Genomic DNA, 24,186 nt, shown 5'->3' on the forward strand with positions numbered 1-24,186 from the left:
AATTTCCATTTGTGAATGCCATTTATCATGTATTATAAACTTGAAACCTTGGAATATTCTTTGAATCTTTTCTCTGTCATCCTTCTTATATCTAAGTTTTCACCAATGCCTGTAGATTCCACCTCTATAGCTCTCTTGCCTCAATTGTCACCTTTCTCTCCCACTGAAACTCCTTAAGTTGTCCCTCCATTGCCATCCTCCTGCACCATTACAATAGCTTTCTAACAGGTATTCCTAGTCACAGTGTTCTACTTCAATCCATCTTTTATCATGTTTCCACACTAGACTTTCTGGTACATGAAACTAATCATATTAAACCTTTAGTCAAAGAAAGGCAAAAATCTTAAATAGCTTTCCAATGCCTACTAAGTTCAAATTTCTTTGCTTGACATGCAAAACTTCCATTTTTATCTCCTATCACTTTGCTCTATACCTGAACCAAACAGGATTATGCCCTTTAAATGTGACTCACTCTTTTGGACCTTCATTTTTGCTCATAGTATTCTTGCATATTGACTATCCTCCTTCCTAAAGTCAGACTTCTACCCATTCATTATTGCTAAATTCCTATTAATCCTTTAGAGACCAATTCAAAGACCACCCCCTACACAATGAATTCTTCCTTGGTCTGTAACCCTTTAACAATAATCTTCTGCCTCATATGATTGGTACTTAATGAATGATTATCAATTGACCAGAATGTACTTTGTATCTCTTTAATGTATTTTTCATACAATATGATGTGTTATCTGTACTTACATTTCAAGTCCCTCTTAGACTGTAATCTATTAGATGTAGAAATTATATCACATCTATACCTGTGTCCTCCCCAGGGCTTAAATATTTATTAAAGAGTTAACATGATTGTCACAACAAAGATCTACAAGGAATCAGGGTCACTTCATAATTGAGGGGAAGTGAGCTTGGGACTATAGGACAGGTGAACGTATTTGGCCCAGAGCATACACATGGATGATTCACAAATCAGAGCAGAGATATTCTGTGGTAGAAGGTGCCATTTTCTTTGAAGACATTCAAGGAGCAAAGCAACAGATCATTGACCAAATGAGGATCAGGGAAATACAACTGAAAAAAAGCTTAGAAAACTAAAGTAGTACCCAGCTAGAAACAGGGTGATTCCCTCATCTATTCTTTCTAAACATATATTTGGTTTTTTGGAGAGGTAGAGTGATACAGAAAAAAAAAGAAAAAATCCCTCTAGTTATGGATTCAATGGATCTTCAGTCCCCTTATCTCTACTCACATAGCCATTTTCAGTCTTTATTACTTTTCTCCTAGACTATTACAGTAATCTCTTAATAGGTCTCCCTAACTTCAACTTCTCACTCAAATCCATTCCCTATACCCAGCTAACAAAGGGATTTTCCTAAAATACAGGTCTCACCTACTCAAGAAATTCCAAAACTTCTCTATTGCTTCAAGGATACAGTATAAATTCCTCTGTTAAACATTTCAAACCTTTTACAATATGGCCTCAGCTTACCTTTCCAGAATGTTTTTATATTATTCTCCTCTCACTATGCAATTTAGCCAAATCTATCATCTTGTTCTTCCTCATAAATAGAACTCCATCTCTTGTTGTCATATCTTTGCACTGGATGTCTCTATACCTACCATATACTCTATCTTCACTCTTATTCTTGAGGCTTACAACTATATATATATACATATATATATATACATATATATATATACACACACACATATATATATGGTTGTATATATATATACATGTACGTATATATGATATATATGCCATATATATGTACATATACATATATATGGCAAATCAAAAGTAATCTTGGAGGGAAAACATTAGCATTAAGGAGGATGAGGAAAGGCTTCTTATTTGTAGAAGGTGCAATTGAGCTTAGAGACTTGAAGAAATTCAAGGAAGCCAGAAAGTAGAGAGAAGGAGAGAGAGAGAGAGAGAAAGAGAGAGAGAGAGAGAGAGAGAGAGAGAGAGAGAGAGAGGATTCCAAGAATGGGGGAGAGTCAATGAAAATTCACACAGTTAGGAATGTCACTGAATAGGTGGAAGTGAGTAAGGAGTAAGAAGACTAGAGGGGTAGGAAGGGGTCAGCTTGTGAAGGTCTTGAAAAGACAAACAGAGGATTTTATGTTTGATTCTGAAAGTAGTAGGGAATTTATTGAAGGAAGATGGGAGGATAGGGTGACATGTTCAGTTATGTGCCTTAAGAAGATCACTTTGGCAGCTGAGTGGAGGATAGACTGAGGTGAGGGAGAGGCTTGAGGCAAAGAGCCCAACCAGAAGGCTATTTCAATAATCTAAAGATGAGGTGATGCCACCATTTGGGGCCAGGTGGTAGTAGTGTTAGAGAAGAAGAAAGATGTATATATAAGAGATATTTCAAAGATAGAATTGGTAGGATTTAGCAACAGATTAAGTAGGCAGGAGGAATGAGAGATAGAGGAATCAAGGATGATACCTAGATTTCTGTCCTGGGTAACTGAGAGGATGGTAGTGCCATCAGTGGGAGGAGTGAAGTTTTGAAGAAGACAAACCCTAACCTTTCCCTAGAGGGAAAGCTAATGAGTTCATTATTGAATGTGTTGAGTTTAAGATGTTTATGGAACATTCAGTTCAAATTATCTAATAAGCAGTTGGAGATGTAAGGGATTTGTGCTTGCTAAATAGACTTGAGAACCATCTACACAGAGATAATTGGATCTATGGGAGCTGATGAGATTACCAAGTGAAATAGTATGGTGGGAGAAGAGAAAATGGCCCAGGGCAGAATCTTGAGATACATTCAGAGTTAGCAGGTGTGGCCTTGATGATGATCCAGCAAAGGAGACTGAGAAGATGTCAGACAAAAATAGAACCAAGTAGGAGAATCAAGAGAAAGCAGTTTCAAGAAAACCAAAGGAAAAGGTAACATCCAGAAGGTTAGATAGGTAGGAGAACCAAAAGAAAATGGTGTCCCAAAAACATAGAGAGAAGTAAGTATCAAGAAAAAGAGGGTAATCAATAGTGTCAAAGTCTACAGAGAGGATAAGAATGATGAGAATTTTTGAAAGACCATTAGATTTGGGAACTAAGAGATCCGAGGTAACTTTGTAGAGAACAGTTTCAGTTGAATTGAAGTGTAAAGCCAAGCTGAAGAAAGTTGAGAAGAGAGTGAGAAGAAAGCAGGGGCATCAATTATAGACAACTTTCTTGAGGAATTTAGCCTCAAAAAGGAGAAGGGATATAGGATGATTGCTAGCAGGGATAGGCTAATGAAATGAGGTGCTTTGTTTGTTTATTTTTAAGAATGGAACACCAACTTTTGGAAGCCAAGATGGCAGAGTAAGTAGTAAACTGCTATAACTCTCCCATATTCACCTTCAAACAACCATAAAATAGCACCCCAAATAAATCTTAGAACAGCAGAACCAGCAAAAAGATGAAGTAAAACAATCTTTCAGTCCAAGAAACTTGGAAGATTGGCTGGATAGGTTTGTCTCACTCATGTAAAAAGGGAGCCCTGTCCAGGACAGGAAGTATTCCAGCAAGCCAGCAGCAAGCTCCACTTCAGCAAACCAGGGGGAGATCCTGAGCCACAGGGCAATGTAGCAGGCAAATGCCAACACCAGGACCCTTCATCTGCCTCAGCAAAGTCAGGGAAATGGTGAACTCCAGCTCTGAGAACTGCCACATGCTTCAGTGTATTTCTGGGAAAACAAGCAACCCAGTGTCCAGACCATGCTTCAGTATAACCCTGGGGAAATGCAGAAACATCACTGGTCTCAACACATGCCAGACACTAGAACTTGAACCCCAGCTCAGCCCCAGGTAAACTTCCAGACCCCTACAACCTCCAGTATCACCAGCCACCACCCCACTCCATCTCCTCAGCACAGCACTAGAATGAGGGTCCCCCATGGGTCAGCATCAGTGCAGCACCAGGTAAAAAGTCAAGCTCTTCAGCCCCTGTCACAAGAAGCCTTGTGACATTGCCACTTCCACTCTGAGAATAGAGCTCAAATTTAAAAGAAAGGAGATAGGCCAAAAAAAGATTAGCAAAAAATAACTTTTAAAAATCTGACTACAGAAAGTTATTATAGTGATGGGGAAGATCAAGACAGAAACTCAGAAGAGGACAACAATGTCAAATCCAAAAACAGTTCATGGAAGAACTAAAAGAGGAGATTAAAGAAGAGGTAGAAGAAAAATTGGGAAAAGAAATGACAGTGAAGCAAGAGAATTATGAGAAAAGAGTCAACAGCTTAGAAAAGGAAAACAACTGCTTAAAAAGTAGAATTGGCCAAATGGAAAAGGAGATACAAAAATCCACTGAACAAAATAATCACTTAAAAATGACCAAATGGAAAAGGAAGTAAAAAAAAACTGAGGGAACTCCTAAAAAGCTAGAACTGGACTAATGTCTCTATGAGACCTCAAGAGTCAATCAAACAAATTCAGAAGAAGAAAACAAATTCAAAACAAACAATTTGAAAAGAAGAAAATGTGACAAATAATCTGAAAAATAGATCCAGAATCATTGAACTAACTGAAAGCCATAATCCAAAGGAGGACCTGGATGGCATCTTTCAAAAAAATTATCAAGAAAAACTGTCCTGATATCCTGGAACAAGAGGGCAAAACAGGCACTGAAAGAATCCACCAATCATCTCAGGAAAAAGACTCACAAATGAAAACTCCAAGGAACATAATAGCCAAATTTCAGAATTATCAGCTCAAGGAAAAAATACTGCAAGTCACCAGAAAGAATTCAAATATTGGATAGACACAATCAGAATTACACAGGACTTAGCAGTTTCAAAATTAGAGGACCAGAGATCATAGAAAATGATATTATGGAAGGCAAAAAAAGTAGGACTACAACCAAGAATCAGCTACCCAGAGAAATTAAGCATAATACTTCAAGGGGGGGAGAAATGGTCATATATTAAAAGAGAAAGATTTTAAGCTTCATAAGGAGAAGATCAGAATTGAACAAAAAAATAGACCTCTGATATCAAGACCCAAGAAAAGCCTAAAAAAGTATAAAGGGAAAGGAAAGCATAAAGGATTCAAAGGAGCTGTGTATAGCCCTATGGGAAAGATGATACTTGTAATTCTTAAAAATTGTATCACTAATAGTACAGCTAGAAGAGATATACACAGAGGGTATGGATATAAGGTGAATTAGAGGGAATGACATAAAAAAATTGAGGAGTGAGAAAAAGGAGTACATTGAGTGCAGAAGGAAGAGAGAGGTAAAAAGAATAAATTATTTCACATGAAGAAGTGTTGAAAAACTATTACAGTAGAGGAAAATATGGGAGAGTGGGCAGTAGATATCTCTTGAACCTTACTCTCATCAACACTGGCTCAAAGATGGAATAAATACACAGTCAATTGAATATAGAAATCTATCTTCCCACAGGAAAGTAGGAGGGGAGGAGATTAAAAAAGGGGATGGGGCTGACAGAAAAGAGGGCAGATTGGGGGAGGTGACAGATGGAAAACACTGTTGAGGAGAGAAAGGGTGAATGAAGAGAGAGGACAGAAGAGAAAAAATAGGATGGAAGGAAATACACAGTAAGTAATCACAACTGTGAATGTGAATGGGATGAACACTCCCATCAAATGGAAGCAGATAGCAGAGGGGAGCAAAAACCAGAATCCTACAATATGTTGTTTACAAGAAGCACACCTGAAACAGAGATACATACACAGAGTAAAAATAAGGGGATGGATCAGAATCTATTATGCTTCAGCTGAAGCTAAAAAAAATAGTAATGATAGCAATCCTGATCTCAGACAAAGCAAAAACAAAGATAAACCAAATTACAAGAGTAAAGGAAGGAAGCTACATCTTGCTAAAAGCTACCATAGACAATGAAGTAATATTATTACTAAACATATATAAACCAAGTGGTGTAGTATCCAAATTCTTAAAGGATGGAGAAGGGAAGAATTCATGACCAAACAAGATAGACAGAGCATTACAAAATGTAAAATAGTTAATTTTGATTATATTAAATTAAAAAGGGTTTGCATAAATAAAACCAATGCAATCAAGATTAGAAGGAAGGCAGAAAGCTGGGAAACTGTCAATTGTCTCCAATAAAGGCTTTATTTCTCAAATATATAGAGAACTGAGTCAAATTTATAAGGACACAAGCATTGTGTCCTTGATAAATTGATAAATGGTCAAAGGATATAAGCAGATGGTTTTCAGATGAAGAAATCAAATCTATCTATAGACATATGAAGAAGTGCTCTAAATCACTTTTGATTAGAGAAATGCAAATTAAAACAACTCTGAGGTACCACCTCATATCTATCAGATTAGCTAACCTGACAAAAGAGGAAAATGACAAATGTTGAAGAAGATATGGGAAAATTTGAATGCCAATGCCAATGCACAATGCAATGTTGGTGGAGTTGTGAACTGATCCAACCATTGTGGAGAGTAATTTTAAACTATATATGAAGGGTAACCAAACTGTGCATACCTTTTGATCCAGCAATATTGCTATTTGTTTTGTATCCCAAAGAGATCATAAAAAGGGGGGAAAGGACCTACATGTGCAAAAAACATTTTTAGCAGTCCTTTTCATTATTGGAAATTGAGAGGATGCCTATCAAGTGGGGAATGACTGAACAAGCTATGGTATACAAATATAATGGAATGCTGTCTGTAATGGCAAGTAAAATAGGATCTTTTGCTGTTTTTATTTTAGTATAATCAAGAAGTATAATGTCTCTATTTGAATGTGACTGAAGAGGATCTTTCCCCCACATTGTTGGGCCTGGGAAGATTTGGAAGAGGGTCCATGCCTTTTGTTTATGAGGCACAGGTTCTCAAGGAATATGATGCCCACTGGCTCTGAAAAAGTGTATAAAGGCTCTGAGGGTGAAGTTTTATTTTGGAGCTTAGTTTTTGTATTAAGGTTTGCGTGCTAGACTAGGACTCTGGGAAGACACTTTAAGGAGGCCCCCAGCTTTGAGAACTCAGATGTCATGCTTCCCTCTCTGGTAACTATGGTCTGCTCTTTACAAGTAAAGAATGATAACAGTTAAAAATGGAACCCCGCAAAATACCATAGACCTCAATTATAAAACAACTCATTAGCAAGTATTTTAAATATAATGTGACTCATATCATATTTCTCAAAGTATAACTACACAAAGGAAAAATCTGATATAATCTGATTAACTTTTAAAGCAAGTAGTAGTCTTGTTTCCTAATACCAATGTAAGAAATATCTAAACTGTCAATAGTGTCAATAAATTAAAATGAAATATAAATTAAAATAAATATAAAATATAAAATTAAATGAAATATAACTTTGATGAAAAATCTAATTTACTTTTTGAGTGAATTATCACTTTGGGCTGTGAGGTTCCTTTTTAAATCATAGGAGGCATCATACTCCACTTTATGGTCAGGCAGAGATAGCCATGTCCGTTGACTTTTTTATTTCTCTGTATTTCCTTTGAAGTTCAGGGTGATGACTCCCCTGAACTAGGTGAATGATATATGTGCTTGATCAAAGGAATGATACATGTGCTCAATTAAAGTGATTATTAACCCCTGAAAAGTTGTCTTTCCTTTTATGAATGCAGATCTAATAACCTGTGCTAGGAGACCCCCCCCGTATATGTTGGGGTGCTTACTGATACACTATTGTACAATAAGAAACAGCAAACAGACAGATTTCAGGAAAAACCTGGAAAGACTTGGATGAATGGATGCAAAGTGAAATGAGCAGAATTAGGAAAACATTATACACAGTATCAGCACCATTTTGTAATAATCAACTATGAGTGTCTCCACTTTTCTCACCAACACTGATCCATGACAAGTACAAAGGACTCATGAAGGAAAATGCTATCCATATCCAGATAAAGAACTGATGGACTCTGAATGCAGATCAAAGCATATTTCTTAAAATTTACTTTATTCTTTTTCTGTGACTTTTTCCCCTCTGATCTGTTTCTTCTTTCACAACTGTGACTAATTTGGAAATATGCTTCACATGTTCACGCATGTATAACCTATATCAATTTGCCTACCATTTTCAGAAGAGGGAAGGGAAGGAGGAAAGGAAGGGAGAAAAATTTGAAACTCAAAAATGAATGCTAAAAATTGTCTTGACAAGTAATTGAGAAAAATAAATACAATTTTAAAAAAAGAAATTGAAAACTATGGTTACTATCTAGAAAAAAGAATGGAAGATCTTGGAGAATGCTTCTAGGCAGCAGGGAATCACCTAGTAGACAGGGATGCACTAAAAATTAGTGAGAGAGTGGAACTCATGGAGGAGACAATCTGCTGGAGGAAACAAGATGGCATGGGGTCATGCCTGTGTGGCGTTTGGTGGATCTCTCCATAGATTGTGACCAGGGAACAACTGATTCAAATATAAATGAGAATTATAAATGAAATGCTCTGAGACCAGATGGAAGAGGTCAAATTGGAGAGACAAGATGTACACACACACACACACACACACACACACACACACACACACACACAATAGAGATTGGTGAATAAGAGAGTAAATTATTCAGTATTATATACCACTAATAAAAAATGTTCATGCAAGTGTTCAGACAATAATTGAAAAGTTGTTGGAGAAGGATGGGAAGGCTTTTTTGAGGAGGAGAATGTCAGCTGGGACTTAAAACATGAGTAGGAGATAAACAGAGAAGAGGGGGCAGCAGACAATAGTTGGCAAGCTTTTATTAAGGGCTCACTAAGTGCCAGGCTCTATGCTAAGTACTGGAATTATAAAGAAAGACAAAACACATGGACTAGCAATTCCATATTAGAAATGAGAATGCTTAGCATAGTGACAGCAAAGAGGCAGAAATCAGCATGACAGATCACAGATAGATGAAGAAAAGAAAAGAATGTAAGAATAGAGCTGGAGGAGAGAGGGGAGAGGAGGGAAAGACTAAAGGGCTTAACTCAACTGGTATTCAAGTGGAGGTTAAATAAACATATTGTAGAAAAGACTCAGACCTCAAATAGGTATGGAAACATAGGTTCCCAAAGTGGGCAATACTGCCCCCAGCGGGGCACTTGAACAATGGGGGATTATAGTAGCCTCAGACACAATTGGAGGGGCATTGAATAAAACTAAGAGTTAATCTAACCTAACTCCAGAGGGGGCACTGAATAATTTTTTTTAAAGGGGGAGGTAGGCCAAATAAATTTGGGAACCACTGGATGATTCTTCAGGCCCCTTCCAACTCTTAGGTTCTATGGTTCTATAAGGAGAGAATTCTCAAGAGGCCTTGTTTGTGACAAAGGTTTTCTATGAATCATTAAGCATCAGTAGATATATACAGCTATCTTAAAAGTAGTAGTCAAGCTTAGTCCTCATCAAATAATAATCAAATATTTGGTCTTAAGACATTCATAACTGAATTCACTCTCTGGCCTTTCTCTTGATGGTGTGTCTCCCTGGATGCTTCTGTATACTCTGATTCTTACAGAGTAGAATCCCTTACCCTTCGAAAGTTCTTCTTTGGCCAACATCTGGCAGTTGCTCCTGCTGGCTATGCCTCCTGCTTGTCAACAACAGCAATCAAAGTGACAGTGACGTAATTGAGGAGTTTGTTGATGACACCCTATGAGATGAGCTTGATCATGACTGGGCTGCGTTCTGTGAGGGTGTTTGGGAGGATGGCTTCTCCCAGCTCTGGTCCAGACAACTGCTATTGCAAATGCCCTAGAGGACTCCTCAACAACAGTCTCCACAAACCAACAACTCTCAGGTGGAGAGATGAACCCATTAACAAGTCACCTCAGAGAGGCAACCTCCCCTCCCCGCTGCCCTTGTCTTTTTCACTGTGCCTAGACCATTTCAAAAACCCTCTAATTAATCTCCCTATCTCATCTCTTTCTACTCCAAACCATTCTTAACTCAGCTGCTGAAGTGATTTTTCCTCAAGAACAGGTTGGACCCTATCACTTCCCTGCTTCATCAAAACCAGTGGTTCCTATTACCTCCCAGATCAGTTATGAAGTCCTCAGCTTGGTGTTTAAAGTTCTTCAAAGGTTAGCCCCAACCAGCTCCCCTGGAATCTTGAATTCTAGGCTTGGAACTCATCTTTGCTTTCTGGGCTTAGAATCCATCTGAACTGGGCAACCTTCTTATGCCCAACCTGCCCTCAGGGCTGAGAAAACACTGGGTTCTCATTCAGGTGGGCAGACTCTTTAAGTGGCATTTTAAAGATAATGGTCATAGAGTCTTTTAATTTGCCTTTAAAGAAACTTTTCATTTCTCCACAATGGATAGGAGCAGCAGTTTCAGGGGAGAAGAGCTTTGAATGGTATCTTCCTGTCTCAGCAGCAGCCCTCCTATCATTAGCTTCCTTGCTCGCTCTCACTTTCCCCTCTTCTCTCTCTCTCTCTCTCTCTCTCTCTCTCTCTCTCTCTCTCTCTCTCTCTCCCTCCCTCCCTCCCTCCATCACCCTCCCTTCCTCCCTCCCTCTCTCCTCTCTCTCTCTCTCTCTCTCTCTCTCTCTCTCTCTCTCTCTCTCTCTCTCTCTCTCTCTCTCCCTCTCCCTCTCCCTCTCCCTCTCCCTCTCCCTCTCCCCCCCTCTCTCACTCCCTCTCTCTCCCTGCCTCTCTCTCTCTCCCTCTCTCTCCCTCTCTCTCTCCTTCTCTCTCTCCCACGCTCCCCCTGCGGCAAGCTGCAGAATGGGAGCTGCGAGTTGGGAAGCCAGCCGGCAGCTGTCACACAGTGGAGGCAGGCAGCCCGGGCAAAGAGTGGGTCTACTCTGTCATTTAGGATGAATCACTGGGATCTGGCAATAATCTCTATTTTTCTGGTCGTGGTCGGGGAACAGCCCAAAAGCTACACTGGACCAGACAAAGGTAAAGAAGCTTCTTTTTTTTCCAATTTGTTGATTTCCTCTTTACCTGCTTTTCTTTTCAAAGTGTCTTCAGGGCTGGGTTGCTGGGAGCTGTGGGTTGCTGCCAGGCTTAGGCTCAGCCTAGCATGAGGAGACTTCCAGTGGGTGTTTCAGCACCTGGCACTGCATGCCAGCAGGATGCCTCCCAGGCATTAACCTCTTCTGGACTGGATAGAGGAGGAAGGGACCAGATGCAGTGAGACACATGGTGTAGCTTTATACATTGCAACCTAAATGCAACTTCCAGATGCAGTTTCCATACATACCTGTGCCTGTGAATGAGCAGGGGATTAAACAAGTCTGGAGTGGTCCATGGGCTCTGGGCTTGGCTACAGGAACTGTCCCTGTGTGTGGTAAAGGCTCCTGGCAGATTTACTCCCTCGAGATTCATATTCTTCAATTTCATCACTTCAAGAGTTGGTCTCCTGGGTTGCTGTAAGCAGCCTAGCCTTCAGTATTTTCTTCAGGAAGCCTGGATAGAGCTGGATAGCTCTAATTAATTTTTTTTTGAGTTACTTAATACTATTTGTTAAATCCCCAAGACTTGGGAGGTACCAGTGCTATCCAGGGATGAGTATTCTCAGTCCCTTCTGGGCTGCTTATACTTTAGCCAGGTGATGTCTCCTTTTGGCAAGGACAGTGTATTTACTTAATCCCATTCCCTAACCATTGGTTACTCTTGGCCAGCAGCCACCACACTCCAGAACCCATGAAGCCCACTCTTTACCTCTGTAATGATTTTCTTTCATCTGACAGGGAAGGCATGTCACAGGAACAGGCAGCTTTCTGTTGCTGCAGTCCTGCACTTTGCCTATTTCTGGCTTCTAATTGGAGCTGCTGCCTCCCTGTCACGGCCTCCTCATCCACACAGTGCACACCTCATGTGTTTGCTTTAACCAGGCTCTAAGAGCCAAGGATCTGCCTTTGTGGGGGCTGGGACGCTAGAGGAGGTTGTGCCTGCTTCCAAAAGCAAACCTGGCTATCTACTGTGCTGAACAGGGTGCTGTTTGTTTGATACTCAGTCAAGTATCATTTAGACAGAAGAGAGACTTGGGAGAGATAAGGACCAGGTTGGTTCAAGCCCCTCAATATGGTGTTTTCAAATGAGTCCTCCACTCTTGCCATCTTATTTGTGAACAAGAAAACTAAATAGTCTGTTTAATTCTGTAAATGGAGGAAAAGATCCAATCTACCCCAGGAAGAGGGCAAGTTATGTGTTGCTTCCGTCTGGTAACCCAGCTAAGATCCCTACTACTGCTATAGATTCCAAACTCAATGTTTACAAGAGGTCATTGGCCAGGGAGAAATCTTGATCATTTGGAAGTGTTTGGGAATTATATTCTTTTTTTTCTCCCTACCCATGGAATTGTTGAATTCTTTAGCCTTACCCATCATCTCTAGCCAGAGCCATTGCAAGGCCATTCTATGATACGTCTTCAAGACTGGGCAGGACTAGAATAAACTTGACATTTGAGCAGATGTTGGAAGCATGTTAAGGTTGTGTTGTTTCTAGAATTAATGACTTCTCTAGAGTCTTATGGACATAATGAAGCTGTCACCTTCTGTGGTGAGTGAGTGATGAGCCTTCTGTCTGTTGAATTTGCTGGGACCTTAGCCCTCTACTCTCCCTTCTCTGCCAGCCATCGCACTTGCTTCTCCCATGCTTTAAAGTTGGTCCTTCCTGATTAATTCTACTCCCCAGAACGCAATTCCTTGAATGGGCGGAAACTTTTGGCAAAATCTCAAGAGAGAGGTTTGACTCTTCTTGGTCAGTAGGAGACTGTGGCACTTGGGTTCAGCGGTTTTAAGGTAGAAGCACATGGAGCCTTGCAGTAAAAGACAGTCTGCCACGCTTCTTGCCTAGGCATGCTAAGGATGTTGCCAAGTGAGTTCCACATCCTCCTCTGGAGGCTACTCTTTTGTGCTGTTTTGCAAATATTCTAGGCTTGGGAAGTGAGAGGGGTGGAGCTATAAGTAGGAATTCTTTTAAATGTGACAAAACAGTTGAAGATGGGTGGTGATATTGATGACAGAGAAGGCAATATGATGGTGGGGAAGCTGACCAGTGGTGGTAAAGAGAACAATCTAGTTGTGGATATAATCATACCAAAAGAAGGGTAACCCACCCCCAGCAAGAACCCATCCTTTCCTTTGCCTTTGCAGGAAGGCAGGCCCAGGCTACAGACCCTAGGCACAACAGCCTAGCAATGATTATGCTACCTGGTTGTTCAGGGGTAAGGCTAGGAGATATTGGGACAAAGGTTACCTCTCTGAGAAAGTACACTCCCTTGAAGAAGCTCATCTTCCTGGCTATTAGCACCAGTGATCAACATCCCATTGGCCCTAATGCTACTTAAAGCTCCAGAAAGGAATGATGGAGAAGTGAGCATAGGACCTAAAAGAGTGCTACTAATTTCATGGTTTGCTAAAAGGGTTTAAATCAACTAAAACTATAACTCTCTCTTATTCCCACAACTAAATCATTGTGTTTTAATCAAGTATCTGAGTACATGTTATTTCAATGCAATAGGAGGGACTGTTGTGTCTTTGTCTTTATAGCCTCAACAAATTGTATAGTGTCTGACACACAGGAGGTACTCGATAGATCCTTGTGGAGTTGATTAGAATTGTTGTTTTCATGAAACATACTTGAATATAGGTAGTAATCCTAAGATACATGTTTGAATCAGGTGTATGTGTTAGGGAGGTGTAGGTTATAAATTTCATAGCAAGTGATAAATCAATTAGTCTCTGGTATAATGTGAACAAGTGGAAATTGCATTTGCAAAAGCTACCTCAGATAGGTGCTAGCTAAGTGGTGCAGAGGATAGAACTCTGGACCTGAAATCGGGAAGACCCATCTTCATGAGTTCAAATCTAGCCTCAAATTCTTACTAGTTGTGTAACCCTGGACAAGTCACTTACCCCTGTTTGCCTCAGTTTCCTCATCTACAAAATGAGTTGGAAAAGGAAAATGGCACACCACTCCAGTATCTCTGCCAAGAAAAACCCAAATGGGATCATGGAGAGTCAGACACAACTGAACAACAACCTCAGATACGCATTTGCCAACTCAAGTCTCCTTTCCTGTTTCTAGACAATTTCAACGGCCTTCTAATTGATCTCCCTGCCTCAAGTCTTTTCTCATTCAAAACCATTTTTTATTCAGATACCAAAGTTATTCTTCTCAGACTCAAGTTACTTCCCTACTCGATAAACTCTAATAGTTTCCAATCATCGTCAACATCAAATATAAAGTCTGTTATTTGACAACTAAAGCTCTTCATAACATGCTCTTCCTACATTTCCAGCCTTCTTAGTCCCATCTTTCTTTGTATTTCGAGCCTTTGGCACCATGTCTGGCACACAGTGAATTCTTAATAGGTGCTTGTTGACTGACTGTGGGGTCTAGGGGCAGAGTGGATGGGTGGCCTGCATTTTAGAGGCTGAGGAGGACTGATCTCCACAAGCCATTGGGGGTAAACAGTCTATCAGTGGGCTGCTCTGGAGAAGCACTTACAATCGTGAATGCAGGGGCCTTCCAGGCACAACATGGGAGCTGTTTATTCCACTGCATGGGGCATCATTGGCTTTTGCATTTGAGAAGAACTCCTGGGAGCCCAAACAGACTCTTTCTGGCTAAGTCAGGGATACAAAAATGCCCCACTATTAAGTTTATTTTGTCCCTGGGAGACATCATAATGTCATCAGCTTCATGGCTTCTTTCTACCTGGAAAATTATTTAAATGTAGACAGTTCACACAGAGACAGAATATTTTTGGTGTAACTTAGCAACAACATAGAGAAGAGAAGGAGGGGAAGGAGAGAGAGAGAGAGAGAGAGAGAGGGAAAAAAAAAACTCAGGCCGACATCCATAGCTTATGCAAATCTTGGACTGAAATAGTCCCAGCCCTAGTGGATTCAGTCTCTACAAGGGTTCTTGTTGGATCATGTCAACCTAGTTCATTTATTATAATTAACTATACCAGACAGCTTCCCTAATTACCCAAGTCAGGGGCTTGGGCTATCAGGTTGGAAGGGTATGTAGACTGCTTTTGGACTAAGAGCTGACAATGTGATTGCCTTTGGAAAGCTGCATTAGTTTCTAATTAAGGCCAGCCATCCAGAGCCCAAGCATGAAACTCAGCATCAAAGTATGGGAAAAGAATGATTACCGTACCTCAGACTCCAAGGGGACCATTCTTTTCCTCTAAGTTTCCTATCTTTGGATCACTCCATAACTGTGCTTTGGTAAGAGTCCATTCCTTGCAAGATTTATCACCACAGGTAGAGGTGGGGAGTATTGTTGTATCCATAGAGACCTAAATTCCTTTAGAGACCTGGTCCTTTACAGACCTGGATTCTAGTCTTTCCATTTATATTAATTATATCTAGAACCTAGAAGAAGCTATTTAATTTCTCTGTATTTCCTACAGCTGTAAAATAACATGGTAGGCCTGGATTTAAAGTCCCTTTCAACTCTTTTATCCTAAAATTCTAAGAATTATTCTTTCCCACCAGAAGGAGAAGGAATCCAGATCTTAGTGCTTTGGGGATGGCTGTGGCATGGGAAATCTCAGAGAAAAACATGACAGGAGCCATCAAACAAGGCTCAAGGAATTGTAGACATTTGCCAGAGCATTCTTGAAAGCTGTTACTTCCCTGAATATAACAGTCCTGGAAATTAAGCCAGCATTCCAGTAGTAACCACTGGGAATGAGCAGAGACAAGCCCTGTCTTGGATATTAAAGTTGAGAGAGAAGGAAAAGGTGCTGAGTGGTACTTTATATTAATGTTTTATATAGTGAGTAGTAATTTTTCAGTGTTGTTGTTCAGTCACTTCAGTTGTATCCAACTCTCCATGAACCCATTTGGGGTTTTCTTGGCAAAAATACTAGAGTTCACCGTTTACTTCCCCAGATCATTTCACAGATGAGGAAGTAGAGTAAATAGTGAGTTACTCTATTTGAGACCAGATTGGAACTCAGGTTCTCCTTACTCCAGGATTGGTGCTCTATCCACTGTACCACCTATGTGTATCTGGTGAGGAAACACTGTTCTGGTTCTGGGTATTGGATCCCTGCCTCTACTTTCTTTTAAGGGTAATTGATAGGTCTGAAGGCTGATAGCATGCCTTATGCAGAGAATGTGGTTGTGATGAGAAAGGATAATCAGATGGCAGAGAGCTAAAATGAACAAGCCAAAGGTTCTCCAGTGTGTCAGCTCATCTGAAGTCTTAGGCAGGGCTCATCAGATGCAGGTCAGAGCAGTAGTCAAGGCTGATAGTGTGTATATGGAGGGACAGGGAGAATAATGTGTGCCCATCACAAAACCTATTAGGTACTAAGATGAAAAAACAGCACTAAGCATGGGTAAATAACCAGTCATCTCATGGTTTCAAGAAGGGATTTCTTCTGGTGATGACTTTCTAACCATACCCCTTTCTAACCATACCTGTTCTTTGCTCCACTGAAACTAGTGCTGGGCAGATGGCTTAGGAATATGGTGGTATGGGTATGACTACAAGGAGAATTTGGAAATAGCAACTAGACAATCCAGGTGAAACTTGCCAAGAGATGTTTTTAGCCTACCTGCACAGTGTTATTCATTATCCATGGAGAATTAGCCCTTCTCTACTTCTTTAGGTTTGGGCTTTGGAAACCCACTCAGACAAGAAGAGAACATTTGATTTGGAAGTTTTCAGTGACTGTATTTATTAGCATCAACCTCACCATTAAAAATATTCTATAAGCATTTACTTGGGCAATACCCAGAGTGATCAAGGATAAACACTGATCCTACTCTCAGAAAGTCTTTTGCTATCAGATTGAAATTTAGCCAGGCAAAGAATGCTCAAAGATTATCATAGCATGCTCTAGTGGAAAGAATATTATGTTTGGAGTTTAGAGGACTTGAGTTCAAATCACTTTTAATGACCTAATTTTGGGAAAGTCATTTCACTTTCTAAGTCTTGCTTCCCTTATCTATATTGGGCAGCTAGGTGGTGCAGTGGATAGAGTACCAGTGCAAAAGTCAGGAGGACCTGAGTTCAAATCTCACCTCAGACACTTGACACTCACTAGCTGTGTGATCTTGGGCGAGTCACTTAACCCCAATTGCCTCATTCTGGTTCATCTCCAGTCATCCTGATGAATATCTAGTCACTGGATTCAGATGGCTCTGGAGGAGAAGTGAGGCTGGTGAGCTACACAGCCCTCCCTCACTCAAAACAAAGTCAAGTGCAAGTCATGTCATTATTTCTCTGATGGCATGGTCTTTTTCGGCAACGAAGGACAAACACACCATTATCTATAAAACTGGGGGACTGCATTTCCCAGATTCAAAGATTCCTTCTAGTTCTATGATTTCTCAAACATTATTCTTAAATACTTCTAAGGATCTTCTCCATGATGCTTCCTCTTTTCCACTCCCACTCCCCAAAATATTACCTTGAATCATACTCATACACACATACATATGCATATATAAATATTACTTATCTGTGTATATGTTGTCTTCCCCAATCAAATGTAAACTCCTACAGGGCAGGGATGATTTTATTACTATTTTTATGTCCCTAGTATGGTTCTGACATACAATAGACTTTTCTTAAGTATTGCTGATTGACTGGCATACTGATTTCAATAATGAACTCCTTTCAATAATGCAGATTTAGTCCCTCTACAATTTAGTAGATGGTCATTGAGAATTGTTTGCTATTTCCTCTCTCTTCTCTCCCACCCCCACCAAAAAAATATGTCCAAACTGTTATGAACCTCTGTATTTTTTTCAAAGCTGGACCTCAGTTAGCAGAAACACGGTATATAATCAGTCAGTGGGTCCATTCTTGAAGCCTATCCTGATATTAACATGTGCTAAAACTTGAGTTTTTCAGCCACAGCCTTCCAGACCTCATGGTCAGTTCCATGCCACAGAAAGAAATCAAAGACAGGCTTTAAGTAAATTCAAAAGATATATAAAACATGTCTGGGCAATGGAGACAGGGTGGTTGGCATGATACTCAGGAGGACCACCTACTTGAGGATGAGGATAAAATTCCCCTTCCCATGAAAAAGATTCCAGTTATAACAATATAGAGGTAGTCAAAGCAACATTCCATAGCCCCAGAATCCTGGTTCCTGTTACAAATTAGTAACTTCTCTTCCAATTCAAATGAAGCCAGACAGTGGAGAAATCAGATTCCAAACCCCTAGTGCATCTGATGGATACAACTCATTTGGGTGTTTGGGGGTTTTTTGTATGTTTTATTTTATTTTGTTTTTAATTCCTCATAATTTTCCCAATAGTTTTGAAATATTTGAAAATTCATTTTCTCTGGCACAGAACTTTACCCCTTAGTGCTTAATTTCAGTTCAGATTGAATTTTTATGGACAAATGATAAGGAACCCCTGGCAGCCTTAATTACCATATAGAGTACAGTCCCAGCAGTTTCAGTCAAAGTCTTCTTATTAATCAAATGAGAAACATTTTCCAGGACAGGAAGCAAGAGAATTTGATTTTCTAGGGAGCTTCTACCTAGAGAGAGAGAAGGGGAGAGAGAGAGAGAGAGAGAGAGAGAGAGAGAGAGAGAGAGAGAGAGAGAATGTCACTAACATCTCTGCATACATCCTTTCTCCCTTCCTCTCCATCCAGACAATGAAATCAGTTTCTACAACTGAAATTCTTGGGAGTTTAGGAAGGCAGAGTGCAGATCTCAGAGTCAGGAAGATATGGGTTCAGCTGCTATCTCTGATGTATACTGACTGTGGGACTCTGCACAAGTCATTTCATTTCTCTCTACTACAGGCATTCTGTGATATTATAAATTGAAGAACAAGCACTAATTTGCATTGATGGAGAGAGTTTCTTCATTAGAAGTTCCCCATACCAATGAAGTCATAGGATGGCCACATCCTGTTCCATAACCCAAATCAACCCACCTCTAAAAGTCAAGACGAGCTAAATTTACATGTAGGTAGAGTAGGCTTGCCTTGTATGTACTGGAAATAACCTTCATGTTGCAAAGCTTAAATGACTTGCCTTGCCCAGAGCTATGCAGGTCATAAATCAGGTCTTCTCATTTCAAATCTCCCACCCTTTCTCCTTCACTGTTCTGCCTCCCCAAGCTTTCTGAAGAGCTCTGTAATTCCCCAAATGTTTTCCCCATCTTTTGACTGATGCGTAAATTCCCTTTAAAACCTTTCAAACCTATGATATGAGAATCAGACTCAAAGGAACAAACACCCTTGGGGGAGGGGAGGGGCAAACACATTGATTGACATCTCACACAGAAGGGTAGGGAATTGATAGCAAAGTCTTTAGGGAGAGAAATATTTGTTAAGGGATGAGAGTTGCAGAGTACCGAAAGGGAAATGTGACAGAGTGGCTTGGGAGGGGTAAAGGATGCAAAAGACAGCACGCTTGAAAATTCTTGAAAAGGACTATGACAATTGTCCTTGCTTGAGATCCAGGAGCTCAGGGATTGGGACCATGCCTAGAGAGAAGCTATTTTAAGGAGGTGGAGGGAATTCCCTACTCCTACCACCCAGAGTGACCACAGTGGAAACCTGGAGCAAGTAGCCCAGAACTTGTTTCCAGAGCTGGTCATTCACCTGGCTTCAGAAACTTGATAAATGAATCAAAGAACTGAGTGCCAGAACAACCGCTTCCCATCTCCCTTTGACTAGGGTCTGAAAGGACTTTCCATACAGTTGTGTTTTTGCTTTGTGACTTAGTTTGTATTTTAAATCAAATGTCCACCCAGATAAAGGGAGGATCCAGTTGCCGAAGATGCTAATTCCCTTAATTACCTGGTTAAAGTAATAACAGAATCCCAACATCATAAAATTCATCATTAGAAGGACCCTCTGAGGCCAACTGTGCCTGAACAAAAATTCCATTTATACCAAATGGACATCCAGCCTTTGATTAAAGACTCACAGGAAGGGGAAACCCAATATATTACACTTTTAAATAACGGTAATTATTAGGAATTTCCCCAGATATCAAATCTAGTTTTTCCTCTTTCTACTTCTACCCTTTGTCGTCTGAGAGAAAACTGTACATCCTTACTTCCTCTTCCAAATAGCAGTCCTTCAGACACTTGAAGACAGATATCATGTTCTGTCCTGTAATTGTTCTCTTTTCTAGATAAAATATCTCTACTTGCTGTAATGAATCTTCATGTGGCATGATCTTGAAGTTCATCGCTATTCAGATCACCCTTCTCTGGAAGTTCTCCAGTTTGTCAATATCTTTATAAAATGTGGCACCAGGAACTGAACAGAATGCCAATCTTAGTTAAGTCATTCAACATTCATAAAGTAACTACTATGTGCCAGGTGCTCTTCTGGGCCTACAAAGAAAGGCAAAAGACAGTCTCAGTTCTCAAGGAGCTAGGAAAAAACAAGCTATATAGATCTAGACATATAGATAAGTATATACATATGCAAATATATGTATATATATGTATATATACATATACAAATATATGTATATATATATACATATATGATCAACTGGAAGTAGTCTTGGAGAAAAAGGACTAAAATTAAGGAGCACTGTCAAAGGTTTCCTGTAGAATATGGAGGTTTAGCTGGGACTTGAAGAAAGCCAAGAGGCAGAGGTAAGGGGGAAAAAGACCAATATTAGGGAAGTAAGTAAAACATTGATGTATAAGATGTCTTGGTTTTTTTATCATCTCATCGTGCTACCTTTCTTTTCAGAGGACTATTTCTTTGAATGGTCTCAGAATTATCCCGGGATTCTCAGGGAGCCAGCAATGTGGTGAAATTTCAGATATTCTCTAGTTAAGCTGATGAAGAAGTTATGTTTTTGGAGGGAGGAGGAGAAAACAGAGGGACAGCAATGACTTCTCCCAGAATCTCTCTGCTCCAAGCACCAGAGCTGTAGCAACAGAAGTGCAAATGGAACTTTGCCTCAGGGAACTGAATTTAGGGAACCTCAGATTTAAAGAATGCTGACAACAATGTAGAAGCAACATAACTTAGCACCTCGTTAGCAAGAATAATTAGTAAAAATAGTAATCTAGCTCATCAATGGTTCCCACTCTTTCCTCTTCTTTACTGGGTTTCTATCTCTCCAATCACAGAGCAATGTATCACCCTCATTCAAGTGATAGCATAGTTTATGTTGATTGTCCTAGAAATGGTTTGTGGAACTTCCCCAGGTAGAACAATTCTGCCACCCATAACCATTCTCAACAGAACTTATGTCATGGAGGCTGAATGCCTCCATGTTCAGGAAGTTATTAAGGTTATTTTTATTCTGAAATGGGATGGACTATGTGACTCCTTACCTCTGAGGGTCTGAAATTCCTTTATGTAATGTATCAGTTCCTTTATACAATGTATCAATATCTCTATCACTGTGAATATAAAGTCATATATTTACCTTTTAAACACTATCATGTGATATACCTGAAAAAGCAAAATAACATACTTCTTTATTCCCCTAAAATCCCTTTCTTTAATAATTCCATAGTATTATGGAATTCCATAATAATTCCATTATTTCTTCTCTTCCTTCTTATTTTCTCTTGCTCTATATCCTTCAGTACAGTCAATAAGTAGACAATGTTCTCCAATCCTAACGGCAGTAGGGAAAGAAAGGGCAAGAAAGGAAAACTGACCCATCTTCTAAATCCATAACAGTATTAAACTTATGGCCGGATTACAGTCTACGAAACTCTTAAGTGCTGCTAGAACCAGAATGAAATATAATTGGGAAAGGCTTAACAAAACAAATAAAAATACAATACAACATAGATAATATTAATTTGTGTTTTCTAAATCAATGTGGCCCACAAGGATCCATTTATATTTGAATTTTACACCAATGCCCCATAAGCATCTCTGTGAACCTCTAAAATTCATGAAAAAGGAATAATAATAAATACAATAAAATAGACAGCTATAAACTCCTCTATTTGATTTAAGACTAAGCAAAAAGATTGACAGAATCCTAGAGATTTTCTAAATAGAGATAAACTGGAATAGGTAGAAGGTAAGTTAGGAAACATCTTGGTCTCACAATAGAAGACAGACCCAGATGTGGCAATGAAAAAGACCAGGAGCAGATCCTGACATAGAGCAGCCCCAGGCCCTGAGCAGTGTCCACATAGCCTACTATGGACCCAGCATCCAGGTATCCTAGGGTTAAACCATAGCAGTCAAAGCCAAGTTCTTTTTTTTTTGCAGAAGGTTGAGTCTCAACTTAGTTACTGTGCTGAAGATCAAGGAATGCCTTCCTCCATCATCCAGAAGTATGAGAGGGAAGGATGACCCAAGCACATGCTCCTACCCCAGAAACTGAGCCTGGAGATATGAGTAAACAGGAAAAAATGCTAAGCACAATGAAGAAACAGATTGGACTGAGAGATATTCTAAAAACAAGTCCATAGGAAGAGGGCAATTCCATGATAAGTCCAAACAGTGCCTCCGAGAAAAGAACGTCTTGGTCTCAAGGTCTATCAGAATACCTGGAAAAAGTGAGAAAAAAAAGAGATCCAAAATGGAATATCTAGGCAAAACAGAATAGCAAAGATAATTTCCCAAACAGAGATAAAGTTTCTGAGTTCTAATAGCAGGCAACTGAGTGGCAGTATAAACCAGCAGGCAGGTGGTAGCATGATGGTCTGGCAGAAGGTGATTAGGAACTGTCATGAGAGGCATGGATGAAATCTATGTGAGGAAGCAACCGATAGAAAAACACCTACTGTGGGCCGCACACTCTGCTAGACAGGTTACAAAGACAAAAAAGTGAAATGCTCCTGCTCTCAAGGCATTTATATTCTGTTCTATCAGAGAGTGATGAGAACAGAACAGGGGCTCATATTAGGGAACTGAGGTAGTGGTCAGGGTACCAATATGGACATCCAGGAACAGTGAACCTGCTAGCCACAGTTACTAGATGTGGACTATAAGTGAAGATATGGTCACAGGAATTGAAGCAAGAGTCTAGGGCATTTCTAACAGAATATGAGGGTAGAATGCCCCCAGAAAAAGACTACCAGATTCCCAAACTTTCTATCCAGAGGTCAGGGGATCACGGGATCATAGATTAAGCAATGAAAGAGAATATCTAGTCCAACACTTTCATTTTACAGATGAGGAAATTGAGGCTCAGAGAAGTTCCATACCTTGTCCAAGGTCACACAGATAGTCAACAGCAGGGGCTGGAACCCAGGGCTTATGGCTCTAAATGCAGTGTCTATTTTCCTGTACTATTTATCTCCCTTTCCTAGGGTCTGATTTTTCAGCCAGGAATGATGTGGTCCTACCTGTGAGAACTGACAGGACACTGGGTTAGGAAACAAGGTCAATCATTACACCATCATGCTCTCTGGGCTCTCTGTTAATCAACTGGGCTCACCATTACCCACTCAGGATGGAGTTATCAACATCCATCTTCCAGAAAGGGATGCTGAGCGAGTCAATGAAACCACTCACTAATATTTGTGTTTACTTTGTTGTCATTCTCTTAGTGTGTAGTTTAAATTCAAATTGGTCCCATCTTGGGCAGGAACAAGTGGAGAGAGAAGTTGACAAAAAGCAAGCAGGAAGCCGCCTATATTTCAACATGGCATGAAAGCAATTTGTATCGAAAAATCAATTCCATCTACACAAACAGAAAATAAAAGGAAGGAAGGGAAAGGAAAACAAGGCTTGATAACTTTGCAGGGGGCTAGTTTATAGAGCAGACAATGCATTTACTTAGACCAGGACTGTGTCTCCAATCAAGCCTGGGTTGACTCTCTGGCAACATTCTGGTTTTGCTTTTTGTTTTCTTGAAATCACCCCCCCCCCAATACCCAAACAATCCTCCCTGTGTGAAGAAAACTTCCCCCAAATTGCCTAATAGTGTGTGTGGGTGATTGCAACTGATGATACATGTCATTTTCCACATTTGTGGTCTACCGTTTACCTATCGTTTACTAAACATAAGGATATGCTTTGACTTGATGATATGGTGACAATTCAATTCAGCAAGCATTTACCAAGTGCCTACTGTGTCCTAGGCACGATACGGGGAACTGAAAATCCAAGGACCCAAATAAAAACAGTCCCTTTCTCCAAGGAGTATGTATTCAATTATTAGCACATTCTTCCAACATTGCCTGTTGGCTATAACTATAGTTTTGCAGCCTTACTGTTTAGCTGTTACTCACATTGCCATAATGTTATATATTGTTTTCTCCATTCTACTTTCCTCATTCTATATCGCATCCTACAAGTATTCCCCAGTTTCTCTGGAT

General features: G+C 40.0%; 1 protein-coding gene and 1 long non-coding RNA gene across 2 annotated transcripts in view; one reads left to right on the forward strand and one right to left on the reverse strand.

Moving 5' to 3' along the window:
• The window catches only part of LOC140517102 (uncharacterized), a 126,070-nt gene that overhangs the window by 73,376 nt on the left and 28,508 nt on the right, over positions 1–24,186 (reverse strand). The window lies entirely within an intron of this gene.
• RASGEF1A (RasGEF domain family member 1A) overlaps positions 10,770–24,186 on the forward strand; it is a 328,207-nt gene continuing 314,790 nt past the window's right edge. Inside the window, exon 1 of the mRNA XM_072628009.1 lies at positions 10,770–10,871. The gene's annotated coding sequence lies outside the window, so the exon portion shown is untranslated. The remainder of the gene's footprint in view (positions 10,872–24,186) is intronic.

This window comes from Notamacropus eugenii, chromosome 1 (genome assembly GCF_028372415.1).
Source record: "Notamacropus eugenii isolate mMacEug1 chromosome 1, mMacEug1.pri_v2, whole genome shotgun sequence".
Classification (NCBI taxonomy): Eukaryota; Metazoa; Chordata; class Mammalia; order Diprotodontia; family Macropodidae; genus Notamacropus; species Notamacropus eugenii.